This window comes from Phymastichus coffea, unplaced genomic scaffold (genome assembly GCF_024137745.1).
Source record: "Phymastichus coffea isolate CEN01 unplaced genomic scaffold, Cenicafe_Pcof_1.1 PCOF00102, whole genome shotgun sequence".
In the NCBI taxonomy this organism is placed as follows: domain Eukaryota; kingdom Metazoa; phylum Arthropoda; class Insecta; order Hymenoptera; family Eulophidae; genus Phymastichus; species Phymastichus coffea.
In genome coordinates this window covers 381,907-396,201 of record NW_026706913.1, presented here as the reverse complement: position 1 = coordinate 396,201, position 14,295 = coordinate 381,907, and positions in this window count along the sequence as shown.

Here is a 14,295-nt window from a genome sequence, read left to right as displayed (position 1 = left end):
ACTTCTTCTCGAAATAAGGGGAGGGTAACGATCTTCTTTTGCGGAAAGATGTCACTCGTCTATTTTGTCACAGGACGCTCGATCGACAGTTGTGATAGTGAAGAATTCCTTCGTAGCTTGTGTTTGGTGAGGACGAAATCGCAGAAAACCAAGTCAGTAGGTCAAGTACCACTCGCCGCCGAGAATTAGGTGATCGTGTACATTCTTCGTCGTGTATTTAATTCGCTGGAACGCGTGGATCCCTCGCCACCGCGTACTCAATATCGAACTGGACCGCACTGACCATCCGCCATTCTGACCGCTATAGTACGAGACCAGAATAAAAGGGATGTGAAGAATAATTATGTGTCCCATATTTCTTTTGCCTCGTTGACTGACTCCTTCTTGCATGCTGATATTATTTTCAGTTACAGACGGGTTTGTGGCGAGGATTCATCCGAATAGTTCCGTACGGTAGGTAGCCACACGCACCGCATCTATTGAACTTTCGACCTGAGAGAAGGAATTGCTCCCTGAGCTGCCGGTATTCCAAGGACATTGAGAGGATAGAGAGCGACCCGTTGACATCGAAACGGCTGAGAGAGGAAATATCGGTGTGCGACAAAGCGTTTGCCCACTCTGCGCAGTCGCATAGTGAACGGTCCGAGGTACGCGTCGATTTCTGACTCATATTCCCAATGATCATTGTATGTAGGAAAGCCGATCTGGCACCCGTTCAACCAACTCGGGGAGACGAATCAATCTAGGCCTTATGGCGGAGGTACTTCGTATGTGCAGCCGAAACCCTCCTAAATTCTCCATCACAGGGCTATTAATAGTAGAAATAATAGGTTTGAGAGGAATAGCATGTTTATGAATCTTAGGCAGGGCATAGCCTTTACAATCACTGTATTAGATTGAGTAAGACTTTTATTTCTGCATTTTATATCTAAATAATTATTTTCATTTAATTTTCGTAGAATCTTATGTACCTTTGTCTGCAAGGCTTGTAAAGGATTTCTATTAATAATTCTATATGTGTTGAAATCTTCAAGTAATACGTTCATTTTTTTAATATAATTTTTTTTATTGAGGCAAACTGTAATGTTTCCTTTATCTGCACGTGCGGAAAATATATTAGAATTAGATTTGCATAATTATTTTGTAAAACTTTACTTCTTTCAAACGTTGTTTTTCTTGTTTTGTTAATACTAAAGAATGTTTTCTATCCACTTGTATATTTCTTATTGCTATACCCCGTATATCTTATATAGAGGCAACATCATAAGTTTTTAACCTGACTTCAACGTTCTTAATTGTAATAGCAATATCTGATTTGGAAAAGGCAGATTTCACATTGAAATTTTCATCTATGGACAGAACATTGATTACTCTGGATGGAATGTAAACTTCAGAAAAAGTCTTCAAACATTTCTCTTTGTTATTGTAACTGGAAATAATGAATGGCTTATGTTTCTTTATTAAATAAACAATTTTTATTTGAAGCTTTTGATAACTTGTTAAAATTATTATTATTTTCTTGTTTAATGCTACGAAGGTGGTCTGATAAGTACTTAGCCTCATCGCCCGATGGCGCCACTCTTGCAAAAGAAATATTCTATCACGTAGTACAACCTTCTCGATGGTTACTATCAAGATTTTAGCTGGATCGGAATTGTAGTTTATTTTTGAGAGCGTGTGAAAGCAAGTGTGTCCGTTGATTTTTGAAAAATGGAAAAAGAGCAGTATCGGTCGGTGATTCGATTCTTGTTTTTGGAAGGAAAATCGCGCAGCGAAATCAAAAAGCGCTTGGATGCTGTGTACGGTGACTCTTCTCCTTCGATGGAGACCGTCAAAAATTGGTTTAACGAGTTTCAACGTGGTCACACGTCGATTTTTGAAGAGCCACGTCCAGGTGCTCCGAAAACGGCTACCACGGAGGATAACGTGACAAAAATTCACGATCTCGTATTGGCAGATCGACGATTGAAGGTACACGAGATAGCTAAGATCGTAGGCATCACAAAAGACCGCGTGGGTCATGTCCTGCATGACATTTTGGGCATGAGAAAGCTGTCGGCACGATGGGTGCCGCGTTTGCTCACTCCGGACAACAAGCGCAACTGTGAGACAACTTCAGAGCAATGTCTGACGCTGTTTACGCGCAATCCGAAGGAGTTTCTACGTCGTTTCGTGACAGTCGACGAAACATGGATGCACTGGTATACACCAGAAACCAAGGAACAGTCGAAACAGTGGACTTTACCCGACGAAAGTGCTCCGAAGAAGGCGAAGACTGCCGCATCGGCCGGAAAGGTGATGGCCACCGTATTCTGGGATTCACAAGGTGTGATCTATATCGACTACCTGAAGAGGGGCAAAACGGTCACAGGGCTGTACTATGCCGAATTATTGGGCCGATTCGACGTCGAATTGCAGAAAAAACGGCCCCATTTGGCGAAGAAAAAAGTGCTCTTCCACTATGACAACGCATCGGCTCACACCTCCGCCGTCGCCATGGTCAAATTGGTCGAATTAGGCTACGAACTGCTGCCCCATCCACCGTATTCTCCAGATTTAGCCCCGTGCGACTTCTTTTTGTTTCCAAACTTGAAAAAGTCACTCGCCGGGCAGAAATTTGAGTCGAATGAGGAGGTAATCGCTGCCACGGAAGCCTACTTTTCAGACCTCGAGGAAACGTATTTTTCAGATGGGTTAAAGAAGTTGGAGCATCGCTGGACCAAGTGTATCGAACTAAAAGGAGACTATGTTGAAAATTAAAACGTCACTTTTCCAAAATTTTCGTTTTTTTTTGTAGGCTAAGTACTTATCGGACCAGCCTCGTATGTCTAAAAGTTTGTGGTATAATATCATCAATCTTATAAAATTTACTATACTAAATTCAAGATTTGAAATGTTTTCTAATATAAGTTATATAAATATAAATATCATGAATTTCCAAATATAAAAATTTTTTCTTTAGACTGAAAATGATTGAATCCTGTCTATTATAACATTTCGTACTAATTAAATTGAATATGCCTTTATAACTATTGCAAATATGCGCTAGAAAAACTTCACGTTTGCATTGATTTAAGAAAAACAATCTAGCTTTGGATGGTGCTAAATCGTATCTAATGACGACAACTTTTTTAATAATTTCACTGTGTTATCACCATATTTAAATGAAATCTAAATGAATAAATGCAATGAATAAATCCAAGCCACCCTGAGATGTAACTATAGAAAGGCCGCGTACCCCATCACTACATGCTCGTGCCCTATGCCACCAAATGCGTAGCTAGCATATATGTATAATAAGACCTATATAAGGTACGCGTAGCAGTGGCTCCAATGGTAGAGTGCCGGCCTGTGAACCCATGGGATGCCGGTGCAATTCTCCGACATATCCTTTTATTTTTTTTAACTTTAATTGCGACAAATCCACACTATAAATTAATCAACTCAAATAATCACTAAATTAAATTCATGTCAATTTTTTCTATCTCTTAGGAGTAAGTGAGCCAAAATATATATACCCTATCTACTTATAATGATTACTTTATAATAATAGTTACAGGCAACCGCAAATAGAAACAGTTAGTAATTTTTGTAATTGAAATGTAAGTGTTCTGAGTAAAAGCTTGTAAATTCCAATGCATGAAGGAGTTTAAGAATGAGTAATTATATAAAGTCGATTAACAAAAATGTTAAATCTATGTAGATGCAAGATTTTGTTGATAAATGAATCGCTCCAAATAAATCTTCACTTTATGCATATGAATTTAGCAAAGAATTTCAAATCTTTGATAAACTCTACGCGTAGTAATTACTCAATAAGTGATAAATCATAAAAGTCAGAGAAATCGATGAAATATAGAAATCGTACATTGACTACAGATTTACCAATAAAAAATTAATAGCACCAGGAATGTCCTGCTTTTTCTCGGTCTTGGTGTAGTTGATGTGATTACCCTGAAATTCTTGGATCATTACTACGCACGCCCTGCTGCTAATTGACTTACGTAGACTTGTTGTTCTAGCTGTGGAGATTCCTCTTAAATTCTGCAGATTAAGACACATATTTCAGTCAAAAATTTAACATTCTTATTTAATTAGTCATACCTATGATTCAAGAGACATATTAATGAATTTTACATAGACAACTAATTTTTTAAAAAATTTTTTACAAAAATTTGTTTTAGAGTAACAAGTAATAAGTTTTCAAATTTATGAAAAATTATAAAGCCTAATAAAAGAATAATTCTAGAAAACCATTTAACAAAAATTCTATTGCATGTATGAAGTAGGAATGTTATGTTATTTTGTAGCTATTTACCTATTTGCGACCTCGAAACTTGCAATTATGCGATTATTTACGCTGATATGGATTTCGTCCACCTCCTTGACAATGCATGTCACCTCTTCTATTGCTTGCTCGGGTCTAAGATGTCCAAGGATTTTTACAATCTTTCTTTCAATGTCCAGATTTTATACAGCCATAACAAATTATTCCTTGATCTTGTTCTGCATGAAATGCGCTATTCTTTTTCTTCCTATATTCATTCGTACTGTGGTTTTTTTATACTCTTATTTTTGCTTTCAAAAATTCACATTTTCGATCTGTTTGATTTAATGCATCAATGAAATCTCTAATATTACTTAGTAAGCCAAAAGTGTTTTTAGCATATAATTCATCTTTTCTCGCACATCAATTTTCCTGCAGTATTTTTTAACTTGTTTATAGTCTTTTCGAATTCTGTAGAAAATTACTTAGAATCTTCAAAATCTTTCATTTTAATTTGATCTCACTTGTTACTTATAGATATCTATAAGACCGACGATTCCTTCAAATATATTTGATCGAATTTCTACATTATATCTTAAGCTGTTTCTTGATCACTCACAAATTCCATTTAATCATCTGTAATACAAGAATAGATATTATAGAAGTCCCTTCTTGCCGCAGCGACAAGCGAATTTATACTTACGAACGAGGCCCCTTTTTACGCTTGATAGCCTCTACAATTAATATTTACACAAATTTGAAACAAGTTTTATCGGGAAATGGCAGGCATGAAGTTAAAAGTTGATGATTTAAAAAATTAAGTCAAAAATGGCTAATTGTTTAGTATAAATCGTTTCTCAAGGAAAAAAATGTTAAAGGTATAAAAAATTAAAATTAGATCAATGAATAGCACAAACTTTACAATAAAATTATTAGAATTTTTTACACCAAAAAACCATTTGTGATACGCGGAACATTATTTAAAATCAAAATCACCGATTTAACAAACAGTTTTTGGATAATAATTAAATAATGAATTCGCAAATTATTCTTTTTGACATTATAAAAACAACAATCGTTCTCAGTAATTCTACATGTATGGACAGTTGAATCGCTATCTAGCAACACAATTTTAAATGTTTAAATAAATGATAAACTTTTTATTTATTGATAACTCTGTTAAAAATTAGTTATCAAAGTGTCAAATTCTTGCTTTTCTTTCTTAAAATGTTAGGATCACTGTTGTAAATTCAAATTCGCATCATATTTATTTATTGCAAAATCACTAGTGATATTTACTTGCAAATTAAATTAAGTTAAGACATAGGTATTAAATGATCATAATAACTTTAAATTCGAGATTAGCACATTGAAATTCACTGAAAAAATGCTTTTGTTTGTTTGAAAAACTTGCAATTATTCATTTTGCATAGTAAACACTAAATTTCCCAAGCCCGTGATGTTACCTTCCTTATATGGTCTTGATTTTGATCAATTGTCCTAACACATTCAAGCGTATATGTGAGGTAGCGCCGAAATTTTGATAACGCTTTTCTCCTGTTTTCGGATGTACGACTGGTTGCTATTGCGCAGTAAAAAGCGAAAAAAAAGATAAATCAAACTGGACCGTTACAGTACTTTCAATAATTCTTGTGGTTGCTAAAGCTGTTACTTATAGCAAATATAGCACCAAATTTGCAAAATTACATTAATTAAATAATTTCTATAATCTTAAGCACTAGGCATATACATTTAGGTTTTTGAGACACTTATTGCCACTCCTACATCAGATGTATAATATTTTTTTCTCAAAATTTAATTAATTAAAATTTTATATACCCAAATCAAAATTGAAAAAATTTCTTTTATTTCTTATTCGACAAAAACGACAACATTTGTCATGCAAATTACTACTTGTGGACTCAAGTAATTTTAGTAATAACGAGCTAGATTATGACTTGTGCATTTGATCAGTGACTGAAAAAACTTATTTTACCAGATATTTATTATTCATAGTAGTATAGCAATATATGTTTCAGGCCGCCCTGCGGCTGGTCTGTAACCCTTTGGTCCCCTGGCCTAACCCTTTCATGTTAATTACACAGGTCTGCAAGATTTTGTTATAGAAAAGCCATAGGTCATTTTCGAAGTAATTTTTGGCGTAGAAAACGAATCCGGAGTCCAAATTGCTCCATAACGTTAGGATTTTGAGATATCCTAACCTAAAAATGCGAAAATAGTGGTTTTTTGCTATTTTTGAGGCTATGTAGCACCGCGGCATTCTCATTAATCAGAAAAAAACCAACGACACCTTAAAGTATAAGTCTGACACTTTCACATACCGTTGAGTTTGCTCAAATAGCTCATTTCTGCATCAAAATATTCCATCTTGAATTTTTCAAGTTTCATGAATTTAGTTGTTTACTTCGTTGGTAAACTCACATAGTTCTGGAGAAAAAGTGTTTGACTAATCGCCTTTCTTTTAAAAAATAAACAACTTAACCTCAGATAGGCTAACATGACTTAACCCTCAAGTATTTTATCCAAATACATCTTATGAACCCTCATAAACCACCCTAGCACATCAAACAGACTAGCCCACCTAACCCTGGGTACACCAACTACTTTTCTTTAAGCAAACCAAATTCTCCATCACTGATGGACTACCCTATTTTAAGCTTTATAGACTTCATTATCACATACCCTTAAAACCCTTGTAACTGCTATACTTATACTTCTATACTCAAATAGGTGAACCCACCTACCCTAGGTAAAACAAGTGGGTAAATTTTTTTTTTTCGAAAAAAAACCTAATTTTGTTATTTAGCAAATCCGATATTTTTGCAGTTTATCTAGTTGTAGATTTATACTTAAGATGTGATTCTAGTTTTAAATCTTGAATCGACTTTTTTTTTATTCAAAAGTTTTTAAAAGCCAAAATGACTCAAAGTTCAACATCCTAAAATACCTTTGAGTATCCTAAATTAGTGAAATTAGTGATATATTGTTATTCAGTTTATGTGTCTGTGTATTTCTGTAAACTTTTGTATTTTCATTACTAAATCTTCGTTTCCAAATTCTTTCGTAACCGTATTTTCATGGGATTATTAAACAAAATTCGTATTCCAGTTATTGGGTTATTGGTTATTGGGGTTATTGGGGTTGGTTTCTTGGATTATTGGGTTAATTGAGATTTTGGGTTATTAAAATCAATTTTTCCCTTGCCCGATCATCCCTGTGCATAGATGAAGAAAATAATCAATTTGACCCCTACATGACGATACGCGGGAGGGGGGTTAACCGCATCCCACACATAATATCTTATTTAAACGTAGAATTTCTCGCTCTTTCCGAATCCGGGATCAAAATTATAGGTTCGTATTCAAAAAATGACTTTGAAAATAAATCTGAAGTACAAATGCGATTTCCGGGAAAGGTGTCCCTCATCGTCCCAAATAACTTTCGTCTGAACAATTTTTTTGTAGAATGCCAACCGTAGAAAATTTCGAGGTGGTTTCTTTAAAATGGGTCACCCTGTATATATTTTATTAAGTGTTTTTCAAAATTTTTAAGCCGTCTAAAAAGTAAGATTTCGGTAACTCTTTAAAAAGGCAAATGAGCAATGACCTCGTAGTTCAATATAAAACATCGTCCAACAAGCCATTTTTTAAATTTGGAAATAAAAAACCATTACTGAGGGCCAAATTTTATGAATTTCGGTCTTCAAAACTGCGTAGGTATGAACCCATGCATTTTCTTAATGAAAGAGGATCATTTTCTTTTTCTAATGATGACATTTTTTTTATTATTGTACTCAATGTCTGTCCTCCTTTCAAATAATGGATGATAACCTTCTTATTGTTGGCTCATTTTACTGTCTCAACATTTTTTCGGAATCCGTTCACCTTTACGAAAAAGTCCAGTCATATGACTGTTCCTTTGTCTGTGAAGTATCGTAGTGTATTCGTGTTTGATCAACAGTTATGCATCAACGTAGAAACTCCTCAGGATTACAACGAAAAAATATCAAAATGCGTCAGAGTCGATTGCACAATTACAATTATTTTTCGTTGGAAACAAACGCAGCACCCGTCTTGTCAAAATTATTCGCAAACCCAATTTGTCATGTAAAATTGACGCGATCTACCTTGTGATATGCCTGTGGTTTCAACTATTTTACGTACTTTGATCCATCGATGATTTAAAATCATATCTTGGATTTTGTCAATCATTTCGTGAATAGTCACTTTCACAGAGAGTCCCGAATGTTCATCTTTTATGGATGTTTAATCTTCTTCACTCAATTTTAAACAATTGCATTGCTGTCTTAAGGCCCCTCTTTATCGTGGAGTGCCCACGCGTGACTCATTCCCCGTCTCCTATTATTAAAATAAGAAAGTGATTAACCCATTAAAGCCCACGCTAAGACTGGTTGAGATAGCGACAAACAAACTGTGCTAACTTTTGCATAAGTGAAAAATAAAATATACGTATTTTTTTTTATGTTATTTTCAATTGTTTATAACAAATTATTTAAACAAATTACAAAAAAATTCATAATTATCAAAATCTAAATGCGGGAATCGATTCTGGAGGTGAAATCAAGACGAAAACCTATATAACACTTTTTTGTCAGAATTCAATTTGTTAGTGTAACGTAGGAATAAACAATTGCATGTTGGGGAGAAAAAGTGACCATGTCAAGTCCCAAGCAAAATCTATCTGGAATAGCAAAAAATAAACTGTGCTATCCTTTGCATAAGTGAAAAATAAAATATATATATTTTTTCTTATGTCATTTGCAATTGTTTATAACAAATTATTTAAACAAATTACAAAAAAATTCATAATTTTCAAAATCTGAATGCGGAAATCGATTCGGGGGATAAAATTGAGATGAAAACCTATATAACACTTTTTTGTCAGAGTTCAATTTGATATCTTTATGTAGAAATAAACTATTGACAAATAAGTGTTTTCATTCTCACACATGGTATCTGGAATCATATCAGTATTTTTTACTGATAAATTTTGAGATCTTATACTGTAATTGGATAAGTTTATTTCATTTCGTAAATCCTTCCGTGTTAGAGATCACGTTTGAGTGGCGGGCTAACGGTTGAAAACATTTATACATTGGATCTATTCTTTGAAATAATAATTTCGGAAAACTTTTAGTTTTTATTTTGTTCTAAATTGGTAACGTTACTGATAATGCCGAGACGGAGAATTAGCGATCTACCAAATTTAGTTGAAGATTCTGATAGTGATGAAGGTCAACATATTGATATAGCATTCATTCCTAATGAATATGAAAGTTCAGATGGAGATTCGGACGGTGATCCAAATGAAGATACATTATCAAATGAATTACCATCAGGTTCTTACGAACATGTTAAAAGTACATACACAAGTACTCAGAAATTGTTGGAACCGAATCATAAGTACAGTTGGAAAAATGATGCTTTGAATGATATTTCTCCGCATGTCGAGAGCAACTTCAATATTTCACCTATTTCATCATTGCAATCCAAAAATGCTTTTGAGTTGTTTGAGGTTTTCTTTTCGAAATCAATGAAAAACCATATCATTGAAGCCACTTCTGAAAATCATTTTGATTTATGTATGGATGATCTAGAAAAATTTATTACAATCATAATGATTACTATCTTCAATTCTAGAAAAAGTATTCGTGATTACTGGTCAAAAAAGCGAATACTTCAGTGTCCAGTAATTGCGGAACTTATGTCTAGAAATAATTTCGTTGCCATAAAAAAGAACATACGATTCTATAAACTTCAAGAAACTGATCAAAATGATAAAGTCTGGAAGGTTAGAACTCTGTATGATATGTTTCGTGAGAATTGTATGCAATTTGGTTTCTTTGACTATAATTTATCAATAGATGAGATAATGGTAAAATACTTTGGTAGGTTTGGTATCAAGCAATGTATAAGGAATAAACCCATTAGATTTGGAATAAAAGAATGGGCAGTCTGTTCTTCTGATGGGTATATATATGATCTTGATATTTACACTGGTAAATCAGGAATCGATGAACGAAATCCTTTAGTTGCCGTTGGTTTAGGGTCTAGAGTGGTGATAAAGTTACTTTCGAATTTATTAGAAAAAACACAGAGAGAAGAACTGAAAAAGTATCATATTTATTTTGACAACTTTTTCACAAACCCAGATCTTATGATTCATTTGAAAAAAAATGGTTTATCGGCGACAGGAACTGTTCGGCATAATCGTGTGAAAGTGAAAGTCGAAATGCCAAAAAAAGCTAAAAGAGGATACACTATTTCAATGCATGAAGTGAATTCAAAATTGAATTATATTACAGTTATGGACTCAAAGCCAGTATCGATTCTCTCTTCGAAATATGGAAATGAACCAAAAGTTGAAATGCAGAGATGGCAGGAATCATCGAAAAAATCTATTCTTTTTCCTCATTGTTTCTCTATGTATAATGAACACATGGGTGGCGTCGATCTACATGATCAACACTGTAATGCTTTGATGCCTACAATTCGAAGTAAGAAATGGACATGGTGCCTTGTATTACGGCTCATCCAAGCATCCTTAGCAAACGCTACAGTGATTTACAATAAGTTACATCCAGACGAAAGAAAAGGTTCCAAAGATATTGTTCAAGAAGTTTGTGAATATTATATTGACAAGTTATCTTCCAAACGTCCCCCCAAACGACAGAAACAGAGTGAAACTTCATCCCAAGAACACGTGATGAAACATGGGAGTCTTAGGAAATGTGGAATTTCAACATGTCGGACAAGAACGGAATGGTATTGTGAGAAATGTTCTATGCCTGTTTGCAAAAGTCATAAAGAAGGACATGGCAATGAACAATAATTCAATCCCACCGATTATATTTACAATAATTCATGCCAATATTGATGGATAAATACAATAATTAGCTTCATTTTATACGATTTTTTGAAACACTCTCAGGAGGCCGAATGTTTCTTCCTTCATTACAATAACTAATTGGCCTCTGACAGAAAAGTGTTATATAGGTTTTCGTCTAAACTTTACCCCCAGAATCGATTTCCGCATTCAGATTTTGAAAATTATAAATTTTTTTATAATTTGTTTAAATAGTTTGTTATAAACAATTGCAAATGACATAAGAAAAAATATATATATTTTATTTTTCACTTATGCAAAGGATAGCACAGTTTATTTTTTGCTATTCCAGATAGATTTTGCTTGGGACTTGACATGGTCACTTTTTCTCCCCAACATGCAATTGTTTATTCCTACGTTACACTAACAAATTGAATTCTGACAAAAAAGTGTTATATAGGTTTTCGTCTTGATTTCACCTCCAGAATCGATTCCCGCATTTAGATTTTGATAATTATGAATTTTTTTGTAATTTGTTTAAATAATTTGTTATAAACAATTGAAAATAACATTAAAAAAAATACGTATATTTTATTTTTCACTTATGCAAAAGATAGCACAGTTTGTTTGTCGCTATCTCAACCAGTCTTAGCGTGGGCTTTAATGGGTTAAGAAATAAAAAAATAAGTTTATGTACAATATAATAAATTGTATCTTTATATAATTCAATAATGCAACATACTATATGTAGATTTAAAAATTTTTTCGATAATTTAGATAAATTCTAATAATCAGCCAACAAGATATTTCAATTATACATTTCTCTTCGCTATTCCTCATTTCTTATCGCTATTTTCTTATCGGACGTAGCTTGATTTTCAATGAGATGATTGTTGATTTTTGAAAAAAGAAAGATATCTAACTCTATGACCACCTCAGTACTAAATTTTGACTGGATTTTCTTTATACCTGTGAATGTGTATAAGATTGTCTCGTCTATGTTTTATATCCTTTTAGTTGGTAAAAAGTTCGGAGTAGGTAGAGCTATTTCAGCTTCATTGATAATATCCATGATGATAATAAGTTGTAACCAAAAAATTAATAGCTTTACCATAGTGAAGTGATTTTTATTGAGTAGTCAATGTTATTGTATACAATTTTCTTTTAAGTTAATTGAAATATATTTAAGAATAATGAAGCTTATTCAACTAATTTGAAAAAGTGAATGAATGCTCACTTTGTTGATGCTGAATGCGAGGTATGTTCAAAAAGTAAAGTGAATTTTTATTTTTATGAAAAAATATTTATTTATTCGTTAACATTTATGTTGTCGCTTTCAAAGTAATCCCCCTCAGATATAATATACTTGTACCAATGTTTTTTCCAATCCCTGAAGCACTTTCTGGTATATCCTTGAGTTCTTCCAGCGATTTTTTCTTTATCTCCTCAATCGTTCCAAACCTCCGTCCTTTTATGGGTTTCTTGAGTTTTGAGAACAGGAAAAAGTCGCAGGGGGCCATATCCGGTGAATATGGTGCCTGAGATATGATTGTGGTTTTGTTATTGGCGAAAAAATTTGACACAAGCAACAATGAGTGAACAGGTGCATTATAGTGATGCAAAATTGAGGAATGAAAATGAAAAATAAAGGAATTTAACTTTTTTTTTACGCTTCGTTTTAAAATGTCTAGAGACGTAGTAAATCACAAAAAAACTAAAACTAAGCGTAAAAAAAAATTAAATTCCTTTATGTTTTTAATGCGCTAAAAAACCGAAAAAAAAATTTTTTCGCTATTTCTTTATTTTAACTTTATTTTCGTATTCTTGGGCACAAAATGAAACTTTTTTCTCCTTGGCATTTTTTTCCAAAACGTACGCAAGTCGAAGTAATTGAGGATTGAAAAAAAAAAGGTTATATTTTTACAAAAAACGCCGTAACTCGGTTAGAAAACATCGGATAGAACCCCGCCGGGGCTAATTTTAAAGGAAAAGACATTACCCTCCGAACCCCTCCGATCGATTTGCCCTCCACCGCCTGGTTCTAAATTGGCATTGATTTAAGTCGAGGTTAAAAAAATTGAAATTTTTTTAATCAGTTTTTTTTACTGTAAAAAACACAAATTTTCATTTTTAAGTCTCTGCACGTCTTAAATGGAAGCTTTTGCAATTAGCTTTAAAATGCCCTGCGGTTTTTTGTGATACGATGATTTCTGACCGAGATACAAAACTTTCAAGTTTGCCTAATTTTGAGGTAAGCATGGCAAAAGTGATTAACGGGCAGTGTACACTGCCGGTCAGTCATTTTTATCCCCCCTCGAGCGAAATATCTTAAACTTGGAAGTTTTATATTTTTGGTCAGAATCAACGTACAGAGACGAGCGGGAGCGCATTTGAAAGCTCTTTCCAAGAGCTTTTGAATAGTATGCATCGCAAAATTTATGAAATCGGTTTTCTAATTCTTTCAATCGAATATCCATCAATGAAAAATCCGAAATTTTCAGTCTATATTTGATAACTTGCCAATTCTAGTGAAAAAATCCCACGAAAATTTTGAGCATAGCATTTTCTTCCTTTTTCCAAACACTATCCAAATCACTTGTCAAAAAATGTTGTCCATCAAATATGACCCTTGTATGAGAAATTTTCTTGAAAATTGACACGTTTTTTCAACTTTTTATAACTTTAAATAAAAATCCTAGAGAAAAGTGTACATGAAAGAAAATGTTTCTGTTTTCACGTAGAATACTGTAAATATTTTTTAGATTAAAAAAAAATATTTTTTTTTATCCATCTTTCTATGGTCGTTTAAAAAAAAAGTAAAATATTCATTTGCAACGTGAAATCGTCTTCTTGTAAAATAAAAATTGTAGATTTAAAAAACTTGTTCCCATTTTTTTTCCTCACAAGAACACTGTTTTTCAATAACAATAATGATATGTCATGATTCAAATGAAAATACATGCTTAATCTGGAAAATTATTTATTTGAAATAATAAATTTACATAAGTTTCATTCAGCCTAAAACTTGAAAATTATCTGCTATTTCACTCTGGATTTTATTCTAGCGTGTTTTTAGTAGAATGCCATAACATAAATAGACAACAAAAAATAGATAACAAAAAATAGACAAAAGTAACCAAATGCGATAGGACGATGAACCA